General features: G+C 42.3%; 1 pseudogene; it reads right to left on the reverse strand.

Moving 5' to 3' along the window:
• Positions 1 to 2,313: 2,313 nt before the first annotated feature.
• Positions 2,314 to 2,432, reverse strand: LOC112934135 (U4 spliceosomal RNA; annotated as a pseudogene).
• Between the last annotated feature and the right edge of the window lie 9,339 nt (positions 2,433 to 11,771).

Raw genomic sequence — 11,771 nt, forward strand, 5'->3', positions numbered from 1 at the left:
CATTCTATCATGAATACATGATCTCCCTAAAGGAAACCATTATTCTGATTTCTAACACTGAATTAGTTTTGCCTGATTTTGAACTTTACGCAAATAGAATCATAAGGTACACACTCTTTGGTATCTGACTACTTTCACAGAACAATTAGTTTGTGAGGTGCATCCAACTCATTGTGTGTCATGTAATTCATTCATTTTCATTGCTATGTAGTATTCCATTGTAAGAATATGTCACAATTTGTTCATTTTACTGTTGATGGGCATTTGGGTCATTTTTAGTTTTTAACCGTAATAAATAGTGTTTCAATAAACATTCGTGTCCATGTTTTTGTGGTGCACATGTGCACACATTTCTTTTGGGCAAAGCTGAGTAGTAGAATTGTGGGTACATTAATTATGCATATGCTTATCTTTCATATTGCCAAGCAGGACATGTACCATTTTATGCTTGTATCAGCAGTGTGTGATAGCTCTAGCTGTTCCTTGCCGGCACTGGTATTTTCTGTCTGGGGCATATAGTAAAAACTCTGTGCCCTGTCTTCTGAGTTGTAGTTCTTTAGAAATCCCAAATCTTATTTTTCTTTCTGATTCTACCTTTTTCCTGATCTTTCTGTTTCTTTCTCTGATTCCTTTTCCTTTGCCTACTCTTTACCTTTAACCTTTTCCCTCCGATTCTATCTTCTTCCTTTTTGCTTTATTATTCTACCTGTCCTAGACCATTCATTCATTTATTTGTTCAGTAGATAGTGAGTCTCTACTATACACTAGGGACTGTGCTAGCCAATGAGCAAAATAGCCATGGTCCCTGCTCTTAACTCTATGGGAATGGAAACATTCAACAGGTAAATCTCATGCATGACTTAATAATCACATATAACAATCACTGATATGAAGGAAAAGAAACAGGTGCCATGAGAGTAACTTGGGGACTTAATTTGGATTGGATAGTTCAGGAAAAGCCCCTTTGAGGAATCTCAGGTAGAAAGCTGAGTAGAAGGCAAAGGAATAAGTGTTGGGAAGATAAAGGATCAACATGTGTGAAGTCTCAGAGGAAGAAAGTGAGTGGAGCATTCAGAGACCATGGGAAGGCCAGTATTGGAGCTTGAGGAGCAAAGTAGCTTGCTGTAAGTCCAAAGAGGGAGGCAGAAGACAGAACTTGTGAGCCTTGGAGGTCATATCAAGCATTTTGTATTTTATGGCAAGTGTAGTGGGAAACCATTGAAAGGATATAAAGTAAGATGTCTGAGAGATCTGATGGGTTTTGTCAGATTTCTCAGCCTGCTGTGTGGGCATGGGATTGGAAAGATGAAAGAGTGGAAGCAGGAGGACCAATTGGAAGATTATTGCAGCAATTCAGAGAAGAGATAATGATGGCTAGTAGTTGGACAGTAGAGTGGAGATGGAGAGAAGTGGACACAGGGGAGAGAAAATTGGGGAGGGGACAGAGCAGTATGGACAAGATCTAGTTTCCCACTGGAGGAAGTAGACAAGAGGGATGAGTTGGTAGAGCTGTTTCCCAGATTTGTGACCTGAGCAATTGAATGAATGGAGGAGCCATTCTCCTGGTTGAAGGAGACTGGAGGTGATGCAGATTTGAATATGAGGGGGTGGAGAATCACAAGTTATAAGTATGTAACATTTTGTTTTGCCACTGAGACACACAGGTGGACATGCTTTATGGACAGTTTGGTGCTGAGAGATTTCATTCTCAACAATTTGCACTCTCCACTCATGGAAGATGAGGTATCCCATTGCTTCAAAGGAGGGCAGGCATAGTTGGAAAAAAAAAGATGTTAAGTATTAGCTTTGGTTTTAAAAAATATTACCTAATAGAATAAAAAGAAAAGCTATTGGAAATCCTGCCATTTTTTACAATATTGATGGACCTTGAGGGTTTAGGCTAAGTGAAATAAGTCAGGCCAGAAGACAAATACTGTATGATCTCGCTTATATGCAGAACCTGAAAACAACAACAAACTCAGAGACCTAAAGGATAAATTGGTGGTTGCCAAAGGTGGGGGTTGAGAGGTGGGCAAAATGGGTGAAAGTGGTCCAAAGGTACAAACTGCTAGTTATGAGAATGAGTAAAGCTTTAACGTACAGTAAAGCAACAATAGGTAACAATACTGCATTGTGTATTTGAAAGTTGCCAAGAGGTTCAATCTTAAACGTTTACATCACAAGAAAAAATATAACTACGCGTGGAGATAGGTGTTAACTAAATTTACTGTCGTGATCATTTCACAGTATATACATATGTCAAATCATTATATTGGACACCTAAAACCAATGCAATGTTATATGTCAATTATATCTTAATTAAAAAATAAGAATTTAAAAAGCTAAGCAAATTTAGAAAATCTATTACCTAATAGCAACAATCGTGCCTTGGATAAACCTCATTGGCTATGATATTGCCACTGCGCAAAGCTGTATATTACCTAATAAAAATAGGAAAAGCAAATCCTTTCCATTCATAAGGGACAGATTTTGTGGAGAGAAGAAAGGATTTATGATTTCTAAGGAGGTAAAACCTGGAGAACTGAACAGAGGGTTTTCATTTTAAGCCCCATAGGAAAGAGGATGAAAGGCAATGTCAAGACGGCTTTCCATCATATATAGAGCAAGGCAATAGGCTCTTTCAGGCAGAAGGAGAAGAGAGTGAGAAGGTTTAGATGTGTATGGAACCAGCAGGGAGTAAGAGAGATAGAAAAAATATCTGTGGATGTGACATCACAGAAACCAGCGGAGAGAAAGTATTTTAAGAAGGAGTGAGTAATCCACCTTATAAATGCTGCTAAGAAATCAGGGAAGAAGAGAACTGTAGAGTCTATATTATCAGCTTTAGCAAGATGGAGGTCGCTTATGGTCTTCACAAGGGAAGCCTTGGGGCTGAGGGAGGAGCAGGAGAGAGGAGTGGACTGCTGAGTACTAAAGGGGATGAGGACATAGAGGCATCTTTGGTAGCGGGACCACTCTTTGTAGGAACTTGGATGTGTAGGGGGATGAAAGAGAGCATTATGTAGAGGAGAATTTGAGATCAAGAAAAGAAGGCTTTCCTAAGATGCAACTTCCTAAAGCATGCTCATGTACAGATGGACAGAACAGAGATGCAGGAGCTAAGTCCCCGAGAAGGCAGGGAGTGGGTCCTTCCGTATTCCTGCTACTCTTGTGGCCGTGAAAGTTGGCTGCTGAACTCTTCTGCTGTGCCAGGCATGGTTGACTGATCGCTCCAGCTGCTGTGCTTCTGGATCCACCCCCACATCCCTGCTGAGGCTGTCTCCCAAAGGCTCTTCCCAGTAAATGACAAAGTATGGCAGGGCCAATCCTGGCCACTCTGGCATGAAGACTCCTGATGGCTCTGGCCAAACCTTTCTTGGAACCGTATTGTCATCAAAGACTCTTCCTGTCCAATCTTCCTTCCATCACTCTTTCACAGGTGCCAGACCTCCTTAAGGCCTAAAGTCCCTCTCTCCCTTCTCTGCCTCCTCCTTTTCATCCTTTGCAGGCATTTCCCCCATTAAAACTCTTGCATGTCTGATCTGGTCTTCACATCTGCTTCTAGGAGAACCCGAACCTATGATAGCTACTGAGGCCCGCATCAGTCTTTATCTATGGACTACTTCACCAGACTCATCTTTCTACCTTCTGATTGGGGTATTGTCATGAGCGACCCCAGGTTGATTTTTTGCCAATTATTCTCAACCCTTCCACTGAGTACATTGTTCGCACTGCTGCCAGAGTGATCTTTAAAAATAAACATTTTGTCATATAATCTTTTAAAACAGAATTAGCTTCACTACTTACTTGTTATAAAGCCTACAGAGGCTTTCCATCATGCCTAGGATAAAATTGAAAGTCCTTACGGTGGCCTCTGTGACATCCTGCATATTCCCCATATTATTTCTTAATCGGGCATTGCTTGTTCCTTTCCTCTTGCTGTTCTGTGGAAGACCTTTTCTCCAGATCTTCAGGTGGCATGGCCCTCACTTTGTTCCAGTCTGTATTCCAGTGTCACCTCCTTAGAGAGACCTTACCTGATCACCTTACCTGAAATTACTGCTCACCCTGTCTCTACCACTGTCATTTTTTTATCCTCTCACCACCATGCTTCATCTGTTTCCTGGCATTTATCATGCTCTGAAATTATATTATTTATTCACTTATTTGGGCTCAATAGATATTTAAATTAAAGAATACCATTTTTTAAAGATTCTGACACCTACATATCATGTAGAGCAACAGAATCGATAGAGGTATGATGTGAACCATGTACATAATTTCAAAGTTTCTAGGAGCTCTCTGTTATGTCCTAACCTTCCTAAAGAGTGAGCATGAATGGAGTTTGGCAGTTGTATGTAGAAAGGCAACTAAAAACTCTGGTGGCCATAGCTTGTAGCCAGGGCGAGACCACCTCATGGAGGTGAAAGTGTTCTATTGTTCATAAGAAGCCCTGAGAGGAGAGATGTGTGTGTTTTGGCTTTACCATGAAGTGGTCCCATGACTGTGGGCAGATCATGTGGGTCTGGGATGGCAGACAGCTTTTATTCTTCAGTCCATCTTCTAGTAACTTCTAGTGGCTGCCTGGAGGTCTGCTTCGAAGAGGATTCTGAGGCTAAGTCCGAGCTTCTTAGGAGAGAGTTCCTTGATTCATTAGTGATGTCTGCCCTGGGCATGGCTAGGAGAATCAGGCTGAAATGTTCTGAATCCTTCTAAGACTCAATCTTTTCCTCCTTCCAAAGGGACTAAAAATAACAGCTCTATTGGCCCAACATGGATACGATGAAGCTCAAATAGAGCAGGCTGAGAGAATGCCATGAAAGTCACATAATACTAAGATATTATCTGAAATACACTTTAGTGGGGTCAGGGGTAATATAATGGGTGTGTATAGGTATGGGTGTGTGTGTGTGTGCATGTGTGTCTGCCTGCCTGTGTCTATTTTCCCCTAAGGAATGAAGAGAAGTTCAGGTCACTATTTTCCAAGAAACTGATTCTAGAAAAATATTCAGTTGTGCCAAGGTCACAGTACGGAAAAGTTGGCCTAATGAGGATTAAACCAATTGATAGCTTTTTTTATTTATTGATAACCTTTTTAAAAATCTTCAATTTGACTTTTCCTTTCTTAGAGTCCATTTATTACACGTGTGTTTACACGTATTTAATCTGTAACTTTCTTGAAAACAATGGTCTCTTTACAGGTCATTTTGAATTTATAAAAGGCTCAATTTCTGCTGCTTTGGGAAAGAGAGTTTCATTTTTCCTGTTTTATAGACCTTTTATGCTCTGATCAAATTTACTCCTTCTCTCTACCTGGGTTTCTCCCCTCTCTGCAGGTGCTCTGGCCACCTCAGTGAATCTGCTATTATTGATTCAGGAAAAGGCTTTGATTCTGCAAACCACAAGCTGTTACTCATGAAACTATGACAACTTGGTATTAGCTACAAATCAATGAACTTTTTAAATGCAGTCGAAGCAACAAAACTCGCTTACTGCTAAACCATGATAAGCCCACCCTGGAACTGCCAAACCTTTATCTTAACAGCCATGTGATCTTTGCTGTGTTGATAAGGATTACACATCTTGTAGGAGCTGTTGCCCTCTCTGGAAATGTTTGTAAGGTGGCTGCAGGAGAAAAGGGAATCGCTTTCTATATGTGGTGTATTAGGTCAACATTCTCAAATAAACTCATTCCTAGCCCCCTCCTTTTCACCCGAGCTGCTCTTTAGAGACAAAATCGAAAATGGGAACATGTCAGGGAAGAGTTCAAGCTGTGACGAAGTGCTCTTGGCATGATTCACTGGTGAGGGCGTTTAGATCTTTATTCTTCTAAGCCATCCTGTGGAACCTGTCCCCTACCCCTTGCTTCATAGCAGGAGTAGTCTCCTTCTCTCTTTATTTCTCTCTCTTGCTCCTTAGCCAATACAATGTGTATAACTGAGCCACTTAGACATCTGGTGTTTTTCCTTAGCACTACGACCCTTTATTTACATAGGTCACTTTTCATCTGGGGGTTTGGCTATGGATGAGTTTAGTCTAATTTAGGAGAGCAAGGTGATAGCTCACCTGGAGAAGCCTTTTGAGGGGGTATGTGTAGACCAGAACTGGCCTCCCATGTGTTATCAACCTGCAGCTGGGATGGCCTGAGGGTCCATGGGGACTGTTTGCTCAATACCCTCTGCTTGTGGCACTTCTGCTTTTTAGCCAATCAGGCATTATCTGAGGGACCAGAACTTTTAGTGAAATATTGTTTCCTCCTTGTATCTTCTTCGTTTTCTTTCTCCTCTTCCTCTTTGTCTTGAACAACACTTTTGTCCCATTTCACATGCTCACTCCTCACCTTCCACTTTGACCATTGCCGTGGCCACCAGGTCTGTGCAGGTAAAACATGATGCCCCTGGCTCAGCTGCGGGGCCATGGGATGCCAATAGAACCCCCTTGGCACTTAGGATTTGCGTCCTGAAAGTAAGAGAGAGACAACACTCTAGGGCACAAACTTAGTCCAATGTGGATTGGGAGAAGGTAGATAAATATTCCTTTTATCCATACAAAGTTTTTTTCATGCATCTCTCCTATGACGACTTAAAAAAAAAAAAGATTTTATCTATTTATTCATGAGAGAGAGAGAGAGAGAGAGAGAGGCAGAAACATAGGCAGAGGGAGAGCAGGCTTCCTATGAGGAGCCTGATGTAGGACTTGATCCCGGGACCCCAGGACCATGACCTGAGCTGAAGGCAGATGCTCAACCACTGAGTCACCTGGGTGCCCCTCTCCTATGATCACTTTTCTTTCTTTCTTTTTTTTTTTTTAAAGATAATTTATGTATTTATTCATGAGACACACAGAGAGAGAAAGAGGCAGAGACACAGGCAGAGGGAGACGCTGGCTCCATGCAGGAAGCCCGACGCGGGACTCGATCCGTGGTCTCCAGGATCATGCCCTGGGCTGAAAGCAGCGCTAAACCACTAGGCACCCCCGGGGCTGCCCCTATGATCACTTTTGAGGCACATCTTATATGGTTTTTCTGAGATCCTGACAGGTTCAAGCCCAGTTTCCCATAGTGGTGAGAAACTCAAGGATTCACCCTCATCTTGACTTTCCCTCCCCCTTACCCATCACTCCCATCACTGGGATTGCCTTCCAAATTAGCTGCCTGCACACAAGCCGCTGTCTCAAGGTCTGTTTCCCAGGGGAAATCCAGGCCAAAATGGTCTAGAAAGCAGAGCTTCAGGTTGAATTCTGGAATTGGAATATCTGTATGGTCAGAGGGCAATGGGGTAAGAGATGTGATGATTCCTGACATCCAGGAGCATCAGTTACTAGACTCTCATCAGTAGGACAGTGGCCTGAGGGGCAAGTGGAAGGCACAACATTATTTACATTATATACTGTTATCAACAGTAACATCAAGTCATATGGGGACAATGGTAATTATAAGGATTTTAATACTGGTTGACTCCTGTTAATTGCTTTAGGTGCTAAGGTGGTATGTTCTACGTCACTGAGTTAAGCTAGGGACTACCTCTCTCAGAATCCCCTTTCCTGCACAATCTGGTTAATTTGGGCCACATGACCCATGTGAGATTTGGAATGTAGCCATATTTATCTCACAATGAGAAGGTGTCTTGTTCTGCTCAGGCTACTGTAACAAAATAGCACAGACTGGGTAGTTTATAAATAACAGAAATTTATTTCTCACTGTTTTAAAGTCCAGAAGTCCAAGAACAGGATGTTGGCATGGTCTGGTGAGGACCCTCTTCTAGGTTGAGGACTTTTCATGGTATCTTTACATGGTAGAAAGGGCTAGGGTGCTCTGTAGATTTCTTTTATAAGAGAGCCATTCATTTTTAAAATAAGAAACCTAATCTCAACTAAGCACCTTCCAGAGGTCCTGTCTCTTAATACCATGACATTGATTATTAGGATTTCAACATATGAAGGGGGGGGGCACATAGACATTTAGACCACAGCAGAAGGTGAGCTCACAGACCTTGTTGCTGCTCTGCTGGCTCACTTCATGGATGTGAAGCAACTGCCAGCCCACAGCTCTTCCAGCTCTAACCAAATCTCCTCCTCCAGTTGCTCTGACTCCTGGGCTAGACTGTCTGCCCAGCCTTCTTTAGTCTTAACACTGGATACAGAAGCTACAGCTGTGCCAGAGACTGTATAACCAGCTCCCACAATTGCATGAGGTTGAATCCCTGTAATAAATCCCGTATTCTAGATCATTTCTAGGGGTTCTATTTTTCTGATCAAACTCTGACTGATACAGAAGCCCTGAAAATAGAAAAAGCCAACTCAATTCAGCTGTCAACTCAGGCACAGGGTGAAGGTCCCCAAGGCAGTTTTTTTTAATTTAAAAAAATTGTGTGCTATTCATCCTTTTTTATTTTATTATTATTATTATTTTATAAATTTATATTTTATTGGTGTTCAATTTGCCAACATATAGAATAACACCCAGTGCTTATCCCATCAAGTGCCCCCCTCAGTGCCCTTCACCCAGTCACCTCCACCCCCCGCCCACCTCCCCTTCCACCACCCTTAGTTCATTTCCCAGAGTTAGGAGTCTCTCATGTTCTGTCTCCCTTTCTGATATTTCCCACTCATTTTTTATCCTTTCCCCTTTATTCCCTTTCACTATTTTTTATATTCCCCAAATGAATGAGACCATATAATGTTTGTCCTTCTTTGATTGACTTATTTCACTCAGCATAATACCCTCCAGTTCCATCCATGTTGAAGCAAATGTTGGGTATTTGTCGTTTCTAATGGCTGAGTAATATTCAAGGCAGTTTTTTTTTTTTTTTAAATTTTTTTTTAAATTTATTTATGATAGTCATACAGAGAGAGAGAGAGAGGCAGAGACACAGGCAGAGGGAGAAGCAGGCTCCATGCACCGGGAGCCTGATGTGGGATTCGATCCCGGGTCTCCAGGATCGCGCCCTGGGCCAAAGGCAGGCGCCAAACCGCTGCGCCACCCAGGGATCCCCTCAAGGCAGTTTTTAAAGCAATTCATCTCCTGCAGTTAGAGGGCAGGTGGTGCTAATACCCAGGCTCAGGCACAAATTGTGAGGATAGCAGAGCTACAAAGGACAGTGAAAGCACAACCCCACCAGGTCTCCTACGCCAAAGGCAAGGCCCGGATAGGAGAGGACTCTGAGTTCAGGCCTTAGGACAATTGAATAGACAGCCCTGAGAATCTTGGGCTCCCCAGATTCTCCCATAACTCTGGGCCGGCAAAAGCAGAATGTCTCCTCTGTGGGAGAAAAGCAGCCTTTTCCTGCCTGAAAACTATAAAACTTCACAAGATGATTCTTGCCTTCCTTAAGGTCTTGCTGCTCATTATGGCCACGAGTTATGGTCAGGTCACGGAGTAGCCCAAATGAGGAAATATAGTCCTTGCTTTCAGAGGAAATAGCACGCTACTCCTCCCAGTTGCAGGACCTGGCTGATCTGAACTGGTAGGAATGGGAGGAAAAATAGGTGAAGGAATAGCTCCTAAGAAAACCCACTGGTGATGGGACAGCAGCAACTTTGCTCAGAGAAGCTCTGGATGATTTCCTAAGATTTATCTTCCAGTTCACTCAACTTCTTTTCCCCAGTGTCTAGTCTGCCATTCGATCAACCCTCTGATTATTATTTCATGGACTATATTTTTCATTTTCAAACTTGTATTTAGCTAGGTTTTTTTTTCAAGTCTTCTTCTTCTTCTTCTTCTTCTTCTTCTTCTTCTTCTTCTTTTTCTTCTTCTTCTTTTCTTCTCTCTTTCTTTCTTTCTTTCTTTCTCTCTCTCTCTTTTCTTTCTTCCTTCCTTTCTTTCTTTCTTCTTTCTTTCTTTTTCTTTTTCTTTTTCTTTCTTTTTAAATAAACTCTACTCTCAGCTTAGGGCTCAAACTCACAACCCTGAGATCAAGAGCTGCATACTCTACTGACTAAGCCAGCCAGGCACCCCTGTTCCTGTTCTTTTTATTTATTTATTTTAATTTTTTATTTATTTATGATAGTCACAGAGAGAGAGAGAGAGAGAGAGAGAGAGAGAGAGGCAGAGACACAGGCAGAGGGAGAAGCAGGCTCCATGCACTGGGAGCCCAATGTGGGATTCGATCCCGGGTCTCCAGGATCGCGCCCTGGGCCAAAGGCAGGCGCCAAACCGCTGCGCCACCCAGGGATCCCGTTCCTGTTCTTTTTAAATAAATATTCAGTCTTAACTAATAAATTCTATTCTTTTATAGTTAAAAATTAAAAGTTATTTTAAGGATTTGTTTTTAAAGATTGATTCATTATCTAAATTTCTTAAGGACATACATTCTGCAATTTGTTGCCTTTCTTGTCTCTCTCTTGTGAGGCTTAGTTTCCTTATGTGAATTGTAAAGATAAACTGGTACTTTGAAAAAGTATGTAATAGGAAGCTAACTTTACTGTTTTTTTTTTAAGATTTTATTTTTAAGTGATCTCTACACCCCACGTGGGGCTCAAACTCAACCCCAAGATCAAGAGTTACATTCCTCACTGAATGAGCCAGCCAAGTGCCCTGAAGTTTACTTTTATTTCTGCCACCTATTAAAATTTTTTTGGTTGGACTAGTCTTCAACTCCCCTTGGCTGTAAATTTGTTCAGGCCCCATGCCTTTTTGGCATATTTAGGAAACAGAAACTTCTACAGTCACTTTACATTGAAAACACAGTCTCATATCCAGTCCCATGTGATACCCCGTGTTTAAAAGGCCAAGACTTTACCTCTCTCTTGCAGCAGGTTATTCTGGAAAGGGGGCATAGCTTCTTTGGTCACTCCCACCTTCCCTCCCTTCTTCCTTTTTTCTTTCTTTCCTCAGTTCTTTTCTGAGGATGGTTTCTGATCCCCTGAGACTGGAGGAAAGATGAGGGGAGGCACACATTCCTAAGCAAGTGGTACTGCAATTAGATGGCTCAGTGCTAACTGAGCCTGGCAAGTGTTTAAAGTTGACTCGTTTCTCTTGAGTATGTTTGTGGATTCTTCTGAGACTTCCTTTCCCATTTGTCTAATGTTCCCTTCATCTGGGTGGTTGCACATGCCTTCAGCTGTCTCATGTTTTTTTTTTTTCACAGCTCCTAGGGTCTGGTGGTACCTTCAGTTTCTCTCTGATGAAGTCTGTTTACACCTTGCTGTGAACCTATGTCAACTCTTCTATCTGGCCCACATTCAGTCTATGGGAAACACATATGCATTTTTACCCCTGCACATTTGGGAAAACAGGCTGAACTCAGAGTATCTGTCTTTCCTCTGGCCTGTCTGTCCACGGCTTACCAGACTGCTTTGTGCACATTAGATTTCAGGTGGGAGTCAGACACTAGCCCGTGTTGTCTGACATCCCTCCTCTCTCTCCTCATCGGAGCATTAACAACACTCCAAAGAAATCCACCAATCTCCAAATCCTCTCCTCGATGTGGGTGAGAAATTTAACAGTCTCCTAACTAGTTCTTTTCTTTTTAAAGATTATTTATTTATTCATGAGAGACACAGAAGACAGAGACATAGGCAGAGGGAGAAGCAGGCTCCTTGCTGGGAGCCTGATGTGGGGCTGGATCCTGGAACTCCAGGATCATGCCTTAAGCCGAAGGCAGATGCTCAACCGCTGAACCACCCAGGTGTCCCAGCCCTAGCTAGTTGTTAATCACCTCCTTCAAAGTCTCTGTATGGGAGGCTGACTCCCAACTTACTTTGAAATCCCTTATCTACCAACATAGGATCTTAATCCATTAAAGAATTTTTAAATGAGAGCCCATCTGGAA

The sequence above is a fragment of the Vulpes vulpes genome, chromosome 3 (assembly GCF_048418805.1).
Source record: "Vulpes vulpes isolate BD-2025 chromosome 3, VulVul3, whole genome shotgun sequence".
In the NCBI taxonomy this organism is placed as follows: domain Eukaryota; kingdom Metazoa; phylum Chordata; class Mammalia; order Carnivora; family Canidae; genus Vulpes; species Vulpes vulpes.